Source organism: Camellia sinensis, chromosome 8 (genome assembly GCF_055761805.1).
Source record: "Camellia sinensis isolate YWXY chromosome 8, ASM5576180v1, whole genome shotgun sequence".
NCBI lineage: Eukaryota > Viridiplantae > Streptophyta > Magnoliopsida > Ericales > Theaceae > Camellia > Camellia sinensis.
Genome location: NC_138968.1, coordinates 134,656,974 through 134,670,400, shown reverse-complemented (window position 1 = coordinate 134,670,400; position 13,427 = coordinate 134,656,974).

Here is a 13,427-nt window from a genome sequence, read left to right as displayed (position 1 = left end):
TTCAAGAAGGATTACTCCCTGCTAAATATTATGAAAAATGTCGTGAAAAATTAACTTCTGCTAATGGTAGTAAAATGCATATTAAATATAAAATACCTAAAGTTCATATATGTCAAAATAATGTTTGCTTTAAAACTTCCTTTGTTTTGGTTAAAAATATGACTGATAAAGTTATCTTAGGAACACCATTTATATTTTTACTATACCCATTTACCACCTCTAGTGAAGGAATAACTACTCATGTTTTAGGGCAACCTGTTACTTTTAAATTCTTATCTCCTCCTGAAATATTAGAATTAAATCAATTAAAAGATTGTTCTATTTCTCAAACGATTAATCGATTAACTCGTCATTTAAGATATCTTAAAGAAGAAATTAATTACAAAAGAATTGATCAGCAATTAACTAATCCAGTTATTATTTCTCAAATTAATGAATTTAAATTAAAATTAGAAACTACAGTTTGTTCTACTTTACCTACTGCATTTTGGCATAGGAAAAAACATGTAGTTACATTACCATATATTAAGAATTTTCATGAAAGTCAAATTCCTACTAAATCTAGACCTATTCAAATGTATCATGAATTACTTGAAATGTGTAAAAAAGAAATCAATGAACTATTAAAAAATCGAATAATTAGTCCAAGTAAATCACCTTGGTCATATTGTCACACCCCAAATCTGGGCATGACCGGCCGTGGCCCACAGGGACTTAGCCCAAGGCACACGTAAGCCTAAACACGAATCCAATCACATTGAACAACTGAACAATAGTCCAATAATAAATAACCAAAACTCAATCCAGACATGTCACAATTATAAACGGCAAAATCAACCGTAATAAAAAAAACCATCCAAACTTAAGGGATATAAACAACCCACCTATCAAAAATAATCCTAAATGAACTTCGATAAGAATAAATATAAATATGCACAAACTTAACATAACACTCTAAACTAAAGGAATGCCCTAGAGGTCTATGCAATTGAGTCCCCGCTACGCCATGAGTCCACTCTAAGTCCTTCTAACACCTGGAAATGGTAAACAACTAAGTCAGCTGATAGCTCAGTGAGTAGCAACATGGATAGTAAATACAGTTTTGAAAACAGGGTTCAATTCCAAAATAAGACATATATCACAGAAACTAGATTGGCATACAGTTTGGTAAATACAATCTGTTTCAAAAAAAAGGTTCCACAGTTCAACACTTAAAATACTCATGTCTCGCAAGAACATGATAAACGACATTTTCCACTTAAAACAGATTATAACATGAACACCAATAATTTTCTGGGTACCAATAAAAACAAATAATCTGCCACACATTTCTCAGGCTATAAGCCCCGTTGGATCCAATACCGAACTAAGAGTCATCCTCAGGGTGGCACCTGGGCCTTTTCTCAAAGACGATCCGATTGAAGGTCACCTAGTTATTTTTAAAGGTCTGTTCCTTACAATCGTTGAGCACTAGAGTCATCACGGCCCAACCCGGATCTGTTCCCTAGTGGCCAGAGTCACCACACACAGTGGAATAATTTCCCTAGACTAAATACACACATGGTCCCAATAATCAATACACATCAGTTTCGCAAAACATGGTGGTTCATCATTATAAACATGAGACCAAAACAAATAGTTTACAGTATGCCAAGTTCACATATGTTTCAGAAATAATTTGATTCAATTGATAATATAATAATTTATCAAAACAGTTTAGTCTTGAAACAACAATTTAATTTTCCAACAGTTCAGGGTAGGGGAACATTTATAAAAATACGTAGCATGAAACTACTCACCTGAAAACGAAATAATATAATCCTCGAATAGAGTGTAAAAGTCCAACTAGTGGCCTGAACCAAATATAAAAACTACGCGTCACAACTAATTTAAAAATACTAAAAAAAATAGGAACTAAGTAACCTCAAACTAAAGCGCACTAACACGGCTCAACCCAACTCACCGTTACTCTTAAATATTACCTAAGTTCATATTCTTCAAGGTCTAAAATCACCCAAGACATAGATTCCGATCGAAACTTAACTAAAAATAACTTTAAGATGAAACAGTGTTTTAAACAAGTTTTCCCAATCTATTCGCTAACTTTGAAAATTACAAAACCCACTCCACGCTATTCGAAAAATTCCAATAACCTCCAGATATGATCTAATATGTCCTAAGTTTCAAACCCAATTGGTTTCACTTGATTTTCTTATCAAAATAATTTTCTACAATTTATTATATCCAAACAGGTTATTTTCTGCAGCACTTTAAAGAAATTGACGGTTCTCTTAATATACACGAGCAATCAATGCAAGGCCAAAAAGGTACGAAACTAGACTCGTAACCGGTTCTAATGACAGTAATTTGATAATTTTTGGATTTATACCCAAAGAGAAAAACACTCCCGAATTTACTGTTTCGGACTGGTTTCCTGGACAGATTTGAATACCTCAATTTATATGGATTTCGACTCCCAAAAATTATGAAAAAAATCAGATATGCAATTCAATATGTAATTGATCTACTGTAAAAATTTCAGATTAAAATTCATCCGTTTGATATGGTTTGTTGATTTTTAAAGTTCGTGATTATGCGCAGAATTTTTTTTTTTAACTAAGAATAATACCCATTCTTTATACATGAATTTAACTCCTCAAATTTCTTAACAATATATATATATATATATACAAAATATATAAACCTACAACCTCCATGAATGAATAAAATAATAATAGAATAAGGATGAAGAACAAAGAAAGAAGAGAAGAAAACCTAGGAAGCCACATAGCACAACACACCCAAAGCTCTCCTTCTTGGCTACAACAATAATCTTGATGATTGAAAAACCGCTCTCTTTTCTTCATAAACCCACGGCTGCTAGGGCTGCTAGTGTTGTGGAAAACAATTATAACAAGAGTTAGGGTTTGTGTTTATTTTATTTTATACTAGTGGTGGGCACACTTAGGTCAAATAGATAGATAAATATACAAAATACATATATAAGTTGCATGCAATTCAAATGGTAAGAGTCTAACTTATTAATTTTGTGGTCTAGAGTTCAAGTCACACTCTCTTCTCTATTTTTTTTTTTAATAATAAATCTTGCTTCTCAATCAATGACTTTCACCATAAATTTATCTTAGGTTTAAAATTAATTAAAAGATCCTCCAATAATATTTAATTTGCACTTAAAGATTCATAATAAAATATTTGAGATTTGTAAAATTATTATTTAATTATTTACTTAATTTTTATATTCGGGTTCTCACACATGTCCTGCTTTTTATGTAAATAAAAATGCTGAATTAGAATGAGGTGTCCCTCGCTTAGTCATCAATTATAAACCATTAAATAAAGTTTTAGAATGGATTTGATATCCTATTCCTAATAAAAAAGATTTGATTAAAAGACTTAGTCAAGCTGTTATTTTTAGTAAATTTGATTTAAAAAGTGGTTTTTGGCAAATACAAATTCATCCTCAAGATAGATATGAAACTGCTTTTACTACACCTTTTGGTCACTATGAATGGAATGTCATGCCATTTGGGTTAAAAAATGCTCCTAGTGAATTTCAAAATATAATGAATGATATTTTCAATCTATTTAGTTATTTTTCCATAGTTTATATAGATGATATTCTTATTTTTTCAAAATCAATTAGTGAACACTGGAAACATCTTACTGCATTCTTTTATACCATTAAGAGTCATGGCCTAGTCATTTCTGCTCCTAAGATTAGATTGTTTCAAACCAAAGTTAGATTTTTAGGTTATGATATTCACCAGAATACTATTTTACCTATTAGTCGTTCCATTGAATTTGCGTCTAAATTCCTTGATGAAATCTTAGATAAAACTTAGCTACAACGTTTTTTAGGATCGTTGAATTATATTGTTGAATTTTACAAAGACCTTAGGAAAACTTGTCAACCCTTGTTTGATCGGTTAAAAGACAATCCTCCTCCTTGGTCTTCTACTCATACTACTATTGTTAAACAGGTTAAACAATATGTCAAGTCTCTTCCTTGTCTTGGTATTCCTACTGAAAATTCATTCAAAATTATTCAAACTGATGCCTCTGATATCGGTTATGGCGACATCCTTCTCCAGCAAATTACTCCTCAGTCATCTGAACAAATTGTTCGTTATCATTCTGGTGTCTGGAATAAAGCACAAAAGAATTATAGTACTATTAAAAAAGAAATTTTATCTACTGTTTTATGTATCAGTAAATTTCAAGATGATATTTTAAATGAACAATTTTTACTTCGTGTTGATTGCAAATCTGCTAAATATGTTTTAGAAAAAGATGTTCAAAATCTTGCTAGGAAGCAAATTTTTGCCCTTTGGCAATCTATTTTAAGTATTTTCGGTTTTACTATTGAATATATACCTGGTTGTCAAAATTCCATTCCTGATTTCCTTACCTGGGAATTTTTACAAGGGGGATAGGGATGGCCACTCCATTTATTGCTTACCATAAAACCCAAATTACCCATTACCGTGATCTGATTCACCAATCTGCTTATCGCATTGCCCAGTTAAAATTAGCCAGAAAAACTACTGAACGTGCTCAATACATTCAGTACCACCAAATTCAAGCTCGTCGCCATTTACTTGCTGATTATTACAACTGTTTGGATTTTCATCAAACTTATTTAGATCTCCTTGGTGGTTGCTAATTTTTGTTGCTAACCTTTATTTCTTTTCAAACATATAGCGATCCCGGTTGTCCCTTTACTGTTCTGTTGTATTCCGGACTCGATTCCGTGAAGTTGGTAGTGGTATCTATCTTGTTGTCGTCCTTCAATTCCACTTGATTGAGTTTTAGGATGTTTTGAGCAGGGTTGTTACAGGTTGGTTAGGCCTTGGTTTCAATTCCTTGTTGTTCAGTTTTTAGGCGATCCGCTCGAGCGGGTCTTCTTGCGCTCGAGCGGGGATTGCATACTTCCAGTATTTTGTGTTCCTGCAAAACTTCTGCAGATGTGATTTTTACGCTCGAGCGGGTTTGTTTACGCTCGAGCGGTGGCGCTCGAGCGGGTTTGTTGGTGCTCGAGCGGGTAGTGCCTTTTCGGTGTAGGTTCTGGGAGGGGGAAATCTACGCTCGAGCGGACTGGTTTTCGCGCTCGAGTGGAAGTGCTTTATTCTTGTGTCTTGGCGCTCGAGCGGGCCTTATTGCGCTCGAGCGTGTCCAGAATTTGTTCTTGGCGCTCGAGCGTTGTGTTCTCCGCTCGAGCGGGTCATGCGTATATGAGTTATCCGCTGGTTCATTTTAAATCACTTTTTCACTTTTCTTCTCTCTCCTACTTTTCCAAAAACACCATTGTTGAGCTTCTCACTCTAGAGCTCTACCTTCTCTCTAGGTATTGATCTAGTATGAGTGATTTCCTCACCTTTGGCCTTTACAAAAAAGTTGTTGATCGTCGAGGGCTATCTTGTGATCCGAGAAACTTGTGATTTGGAGCAAGTTCGTTTTCATCATCTTCTTCGTTGGTTGTCATCCTTTGAGGTAGGGATTCCTACTCACTCTTATGGTCTTTGACCTGGATTTTTAGTTGTTTTGATAGGGTGTTGAACTTGGGAAATTTTGGGACTTAGGGTTTCAAAATGTGTATAAAGGGTTGTGTGATTTTGGGCCCATAACTTGTATTTTTGGGTTCCAAAGTGATGATATAGTTGTTAGTTGGTGATATTAGGCCATTGGGTCAATATTGGAAAATGGGGTAGAAAACCCTAATTTGTTGTATAAATTAATTGGTATAATTAATTTGGGAAAATTGTGAACTTATGGAATTGAGTTGAAAATAATGAAATTGGCTCATTATGTTGTGAAATGATGGAGTTGGATTTATAAATCGCTCGCTTTTGAAAACATTGATATTTTACCTGTTGGAGCTTTTATTATCTGTTTAGAAATAATTGCTTGGGCTATCGGTGGAGGGTAGTTTTGATTGTTGTAGACAATGCATGATGATTAGGCAAACTAAAACTAATCAATTGGATATGTCATAGAGTATGACGGTTGATAGAATACATTAACGTTATGTATTGATTGATTGTGTATATGACCTTTGTGTATATATGCATTGTGTGTGTGGGAGGAGATAAGGGATGTACTCCACGGTTTAGGGGAAGATAGGGGATGGACCTCTAAACCGGATGTTGTTTGGGAGGAGATAGGGGATGGACTCCACTGATACAGCTCATATGCTTGTCAGATAATGTGTTGATACAGCTTATATGCTTGTCATTGGAAGTGTTGATATAGCTAATATGTATATCTGTTGAAATGTGGATATAGCTTGTATGCTTATCTGTTGAGATATTGATATAACCTGTGTGTTTATCTATCCTAAAAATGGAAAATGCTTAATATGAGTCTTTGTCTCATATAAGTGGTTGGCCAGCTTCTGAGCCATTGATGGAAATTGTGAAATTTGTAAGAAATGGAAATGGATTATGAAATGGGTTATGAAAATTGAACATTTATCGACTGCTAATGTCTTAGTCTTTACTCATACTGTGTTTAGCATATCTCTACTGGGCTGTGGCTCACCCTATATGGGAATATCATTTTCAGGTACAGGTAGCATGCTACCTCCAAGGACGTAGCTTGGGAGGCTAGAGGCGGGCAGACTTTTGTAGTTTAGTTTCTTGACGTATTACATGTATATTCAAGCCAAGGGCTTAGTGTGTAAATGAGTTAGTACTCTTTTGTTGTAACCAAGTGTTAACTTGGAAAGCTGTAAGCCCGTTGGGCATTTGCTTTTGTCGTTAACATGTAATACTTTTGGTAATGGAACTCTGTTAAATAGAAGAATGTGAAACTTTTATATATCTATGCATGTCTATATTGATGGGTTTGATGTTATTATTTTGAGGGCGTTACAACTTGGTATCAGAGCGTACTGGGTTCGAATACTTTGGGTACTTGGGAAGTGATTAGGATCACAATGGGTTTGTGTCGCTTGATAGAGACTTAGGTATAGTGTCATATGCTATGTGCTTAATTGATAACATGCTTATGTGACTATGTGGGTATGGAATGTAGTTTCTAGGATGTTGATTGGATCCTTGGGTTGCTGGGAGTCTTGTTAGAAAAGCACTTGATCAATGCTGTTTCTAACCGGAACTCTAGTAACGCCTCGGGACTATCATTATCTGGAAATGAAATTCGTAAATGCTTATGTGTTTATGTGCTTACGTGGAGTGAATTACAGCTGTCCATGCATTAGGACGAGGGTGTTATAGCTTCGGCACGTTTGTGAATGTGCTAATAGTCTTGGTTACCTTTATTAGGATGTCAGGACGAGGGCATGGTAGGCGTGGCAAGCATGGTAGGCAGGAGGTGCCTTTACCGGAGGAGATTCCGGCAGTGCATGAAGGAGTTGGTCAGGCCAATGTGGCCGAGCCAGCGGGTCAGCAGGCTATGGGCGCCTTGGCCCGAGAGATAGCGGGAGCTTTGGGTATTCTCAGAGCTGAGAATCAAGTTGCTGAGGCAGGGCCTTCTTTCTTGAAGAGGGAATTCTTCTGGTCTAACTCGGACGAGTTTGTTGGGGATCCAAAGGAGCCACTTAAGGCTGACGAGTGGTTGGAACAAATGGAGAAGACGTTCGAGATGCTTGGCATCGAGGACGGGGCTTTGAAGGTGACCTTGGCATCCTTCCAGCTGAAGGGAGATGCGGGTCAATGGTGGAAGTACGAGAAGGGCAGTGTTGGTGGTGCATAGGAGGCGTTTGTGAATGCTTTCCAGGAGAAGTTTTTATCTTCAGCTGCGAGGGAGAAGCTGAGAGAGCAGTTTTGCCAGCTTCGACAGCAGGGCTTGTCTGTGGCCGAGTTTGAGGCTACTTTTACCAGTCTGTCCAGGTTTGCACCTGAACTGGTGGCGTCCGAGGAACGCCGTTGCTTTGAGTTTGAGCGGAAGTTGAGGCGAGGCCTCAAGTTGAGGGTTGGTGGATCTTTCATCCGGGAGCATAGACGTTTGATGGATGCGGCAGCTCATATGGAGCTCATGATGCAGGAAGAGGATGAGGGGCAGAAGGGCTCCAAGAGGGGCCAGGATGGTCAGGGTGATGGCAGGAGACAGAGGGGTTCTAACCCTCAGCAGTCTCAGGGTGGTGTGGCTAGATCGACCTTTCCAGTACCGAGTATGGGCTCAGGGAGAGGTAGTTAGGGAGGCTTGACTTGTTTTGCGTGTGGCCAGCTGGGTCACAAGTCTTCAGTTTGCCCGCAGAAGGGAGGAGGTCAGCGAGCTGCTTCTTCTTCAGCTAGACCTCAGGGCCAGAGTCAGGGTAGGGGCCAGCCTTTGTCTTGTTATCAGTGTGGTCAGCCTGGGCACCTGAAGAGGTATTGCCCGCAGTTGAGCGCTACTTCGGGAGCGTCTGGTTCTAGGGAGACGCAGAGTTATCAGCCAGCTCAGTCTGTGTAGGCCTCGAGGGCCAATCCGGGAGCTTTGTCGTCCCAGTCAGTGCAGCAGTCGTATGCTCCGAGGGGTGAGCAGGTAGATCAGGAGCCTACAGGGCGCGTGTATGCTGTTACCGCGCAGGACCTAGTACCGGCTCCGTCAATAGTGAGAGGTACCTTTTTGTTTTGCAACTCGGTTGCGAGTGTGTTGATTGATACGGGTGCATCTCATTCTTTTGTATCTGCTGCATTTGCATCTATTTTGGAATTGGAGTTGGCACCGTTAGCATCTCCTATTTGTGTAGTATCACCTCTTGGGGGTGAGTTAATTCTGAAACAGGGTTGTAGAGGTTGTGATATAGAGGTCGCCGATTATAGGCTTCCGTTCCCTTTTGTAGTTATGCCTTTGAAGGGTTTTGATGTTATTTTGGGTATGGACTGGTTATCGTCATACCGGCCTGTTATCGATTGCTACCGCTAGAGGGTCACGTTATGTACCTTGAGCAGGGAGTGGTTCCATTTCTTGGGAGACCGGGTTGGTTGTGTTTTGCCACCGGGGTATGATTCGCGAGGACGGAGTGAGCTTAGTGGTCTACTTGCTAGCTTTTTGAGTGGTGAGTGTGGTGAGACCCAAGTTGTTTTGCCGAGGGTGGTTTGGGAGCATTCGGATGTCTTTCTTGAGGATCTCGTTAGTTTGCCACCTCATCGAGAGATAGCGTTCTCTATTGATTTAGTGCCCGGCACAGCGCTGATTTCTATGGCACCTTACCGTTTTGCTCCAACAGAGTTGGTTGAGTTGAAAGTTCAGCTCCAGGAATTGCTAGATAAGGGTTTTGTTCGCCCTAGTGTTTCGCCGTGGGGAGCACCGGCCCTCTTTTCTAAAAAGAAAGATGGTGCCTTGAGATTGTGTATAGACTACCGGAAGTTGAATCGGGCTACGGTCAAGAATAAGTACCCTATGCCCCGTATAGATGACCTGTTTGACCAGTTGAAGGGTTCCCGTTGTTTCTCTAAGATAGACTTGAGATTGGGTTACCACCAGTTGAGGGTCAGGGAGGAGGATATTCCTAAGACGGCATTCCGTACACGGTATGGCCATTATGAGTTTCTGGTGATGCCATTCGGGCTTACCAATGCACCGGCAGTCTTTATGGACTTGATGAACCGGATCTTCTGGGAATTCTTGGATCGATTTGTAGTCATTTTCGTGGACGACATTCTTATCTATTCGCCTTCTGAGGAGGAGCACGAAGAACACTTGAGAGTGGTGCTTGAGTTGCTTAGAGCCCATAGGCTGTATGCCAAGTTTGGGAAGTGTGAGTTCTGGCTAGGAGAGGTGAAATTCTTAGGCCATGTGGTATCCAGGGAAGGGGTGTCTGTTGATACATCCAAGGTTGAGGCAGTGCAAGATTAGGCACAGCCTAAGAGTGTGTTTGAGATCCGCAGTTTTCTGGGATTAGCTGGGTATTACCATCGGTTTGTGAGAGATTTCTCCAGGCTAGCTTCGCCGTTGACTAGATTGACGCGGAAAGGGGTCAAGTTTGTATGGAGTGAGACTTGTGAAAAGTCGTTCCAAGAGTTGAAGGTTAGATTGACCACCGCTCCGGTTTTGATTATTCCGGAGAGAGGGTTGGGTTATGCGGTGTATTGTGATGCCTCACGAGAGGGTTTGGGTTGCGTGTTGATGCAAGAGGGGAAAGTGGTAGCTTACGGCTCGCGTCAGTTGAAAATTCACGAGAAGAATTACCCTACGCACGACCTAGAGTTAGCAGCAGTGATCTTTGCCTTGAAAATTTGGAGGCACTACCTTTATGGTGAGAGGTTCGAGGTGTTCTCGGACCACAAGAGTTTGAAGTATCTGTTTACACAGAGAGACTTGAATTTGAGGCAGAGGAGATGGATGGAGTTCATTGAGGACTATGATTTTGAGTTGCACTATCACTCGGGAAAGGCCAATGTTGTGGCCGATGCCCTTAGTAGAAAATCCATTAGTGATGTAGCTTGTATAGCCATCCAGGAATGGGAGATGTTGGGTACGCTTGGCGAGTTTGATTTGCATCTGGGCGAATCTGTTGAGGCTGTGGCCTTGTTTTCTGTTATTGCGCAGCCTGCACTTGTGACTAGAGTGTTAGAGGCACAGAGAGGTGACCTTGAGGTAGAATCCCTCCGAGAGAAGATCTCAAATGGGAAAGTTGAGAAGGGTTTGACGGTGTATCCCGACCAGAGTGTGAGATACCGAGACCGTTTCTTTGTACCGGAGTCTTGCCAAGAGAAAGTACTCCGAGAGTTCCATCATTCACGCCTTGCGGTGCATCCGGGAGGCACTAAGATGTATCGAGATTTAGGTCGCCAGTTTTGTTGGCGAGGTATGAAGAGAGATGTGGTTGTTTTCGTATCGAAGTGCCATACTTGCCAGCAAGTGAAGGCCGAGCATCAGAGGCCAGCGGGTTTGTTGTAACCCTTGCCTATTGCCGAGTAGAAGTGGGAGCATGTCACTATGGACTTCGTTGTAGGTCTTCCGAGGACTCAGCGGGGTAGTGATGCCATTTGGGTGGTTGTAGACCGGTTGACTAAGTCGGCGCACTTCATTCCTATGCGCGTGAGAGATTCGGTGGATCATCTTGCCGACTTGTATATTCGGGACATTGTGAGATTGCACAGGGTCCCAGTGACGATCGTCTCAGATAGAGATCCTCGTTTTACAGCTAGGTTGTGGCAGAGTTTGCAGAGTGCCTTGGGCACTAAGTTGACCTTTAGTACGGCTTATCATCCTCAGACTGACGGGCAGTCCGAGCGTACTATTCAGATCCTTGAGGACATGCTTCGAGGGTGTGTCCTAGACTTCAGTGGGACGTGGGAGAGGCACTTGCCATTGGTAGAGTTTGCCTACAACAACAGCTTTCAGTCTAGTATCGGTATGGCACCGTTTGAGGCCTTGTATGGCTGACCGTGTAGGTCTCTAGTGTGTTGGGCCGAGGTGGGTGATGCGCCTCTGTTGGGTTCGGAGTTGGTTAGGGAGACGACGGAGAAAGTTGAACTTATCCGTAGGAGGCTTGTTACAGCCCAGAGTCGCCAAAAGAGTTATGCCGACCGTAGGAGGAGGCCTTTGGCGTTTGAGGTAGGTGATCACGTCTTCTTGAAAATATCACCTAGGCGAGGTTTGGAAAGAGTGGGAAGTTATCCCCTCGGTTTATTGGGCCTTTTGAGATCCTTGAGAGGATTGGCGAGGTTGCTTATCGTTTAGCGTTGCCGCCACAATTGTCCGGAGTTCATGACGTGTTTCATGTGAGTATGCTTCGGAAGTATGAGCCGGATCCATCTCATGTGTTAGATTGGACCGACTTAGAAGTAGATGAGGATGCCTCGTATGAGGAGAGACCGGTTCGGGTCTTGGATAGGCGGGATCAAGTCCTGCGTGGCAAGATCATCCCTTTGGTAAAGGTTTTGTGGAAACATCACGGAGTGAAGGAAGCCACTTGGGAACGTGAGTTGGAGGTCCGCGAGAAATACCCGGACTTGTTTATTGATGAGTAATCTGGTATTTAGATTATGTAATGTTGTTGGACTTAAGAGCTTTATATATGTCTTAAGTTGTAAAACATTGGTAATGTTTTGGTTTAATGAAAGTATGTTGTAGAACTTACCTTGATATGGGAGTTGATTATGATATTGCATATGTTGGCTATATTGTAGAATTGGAGTTGTATCATGTATATTAATTATGATATGAACTGTGAACCATGTATGTTGAAAATGGTTGGAAATGGAAGAAAATTGCATGTTGATAGTACACTTGTAATACATGTTGTGAAATGCCTCTTGAAAAGAGATGGAATTGACCGGTAATGGGTCGGGTTGTTTAATATTATGTCATAATATTGTTGAGAATCGAGAAAACCTGTTTTTGAAAAACTTGTGTTTAATTTCGGGGACGAAATTCTTTAAGGAGGGGAGGTTATAGTGATCCCGATTGTCCCTTTACTGTTCTGTTGTATTCCGGACTCGGTTCTGTGAAGTTGGTAGTGGTATCTATCTTGTTGTCGTCCTTCAATTCCACTTGATTGAGTTTTAGGATGTTTTGAGCAGGGTTGTTACAAGTTGGTTAGGCCTTGGTTTCAATTCCTTGTTGTTTAGTTTTTAGGCGATCCGCTTGAGCGGGTCTTCTTGCGCTCGAGCGGGGATTGCATACCTCCAGTATTTCGTGTTCCTGCAAAACTTCTGCAGATGTGATTTATGCTCGAGCGGGTTTGCTTACGCTCGAGCGGTGGCGCTCGAGCGGGTTTGTTGGCGCTCGAGCGGGTAGTGCCTTTTCGGTGTAGGTTCTGGGAGGGGGAAATCTACGCTCGAGCGGACTGGTTTTCGCGCTCGAGCGGAAGTGCTTTATTCTTGTGTCTTGGCGTTCGAGCGGGCCTTATTGCGCTCGAGCGTGTCCAGAATTTGTTCTTGGCGCTCGAGCGTTGTGTTCTCCGCTCGAGCGGGTCATGCGTATATGAGTTATCCGCTGGTTCATTTTAAATCACTTTTTCACTTTTCTTCTCTCTCCTACTTTTCCAAAAACACCATTGTTGAGCTTCTCACTCTAGAGCCCTACCTTCTCTCTAGGTATTGATCTAGTAGGAGTGATTTCCTCACCTTTTGCCTTTACAAAAAAGTTGTTGATCGTCGAGGGCTATCTTGTGATCCGAGAAACTCGTGATTTAGAGCAAGTTCGTTTTCATCATCTTCTTCGTTGGTTGTCATCCTTTAAGGTAGGGATTCCTACTCACTCTTATGGTCTTTGACCTAGATGTTTAGCTGTTTTGATAGGGTGTTGAACTTGGGAAATTTTGGGACTTAGGGTTTCAAAATGTGTATAAAGGGTTGTGTGATTTTGGGCCCATAACTTGTATTTTTGGGTTCCAAAGTGATGATATAGTTGTTAGTTGGTGATATTAGGCCATTGGGTCAATATTGGAAAATGGGGTAGAAAACCCTAATTTGTTGTATAAATTAATTGGTATAATTAATTTGGAAAAATTGTGA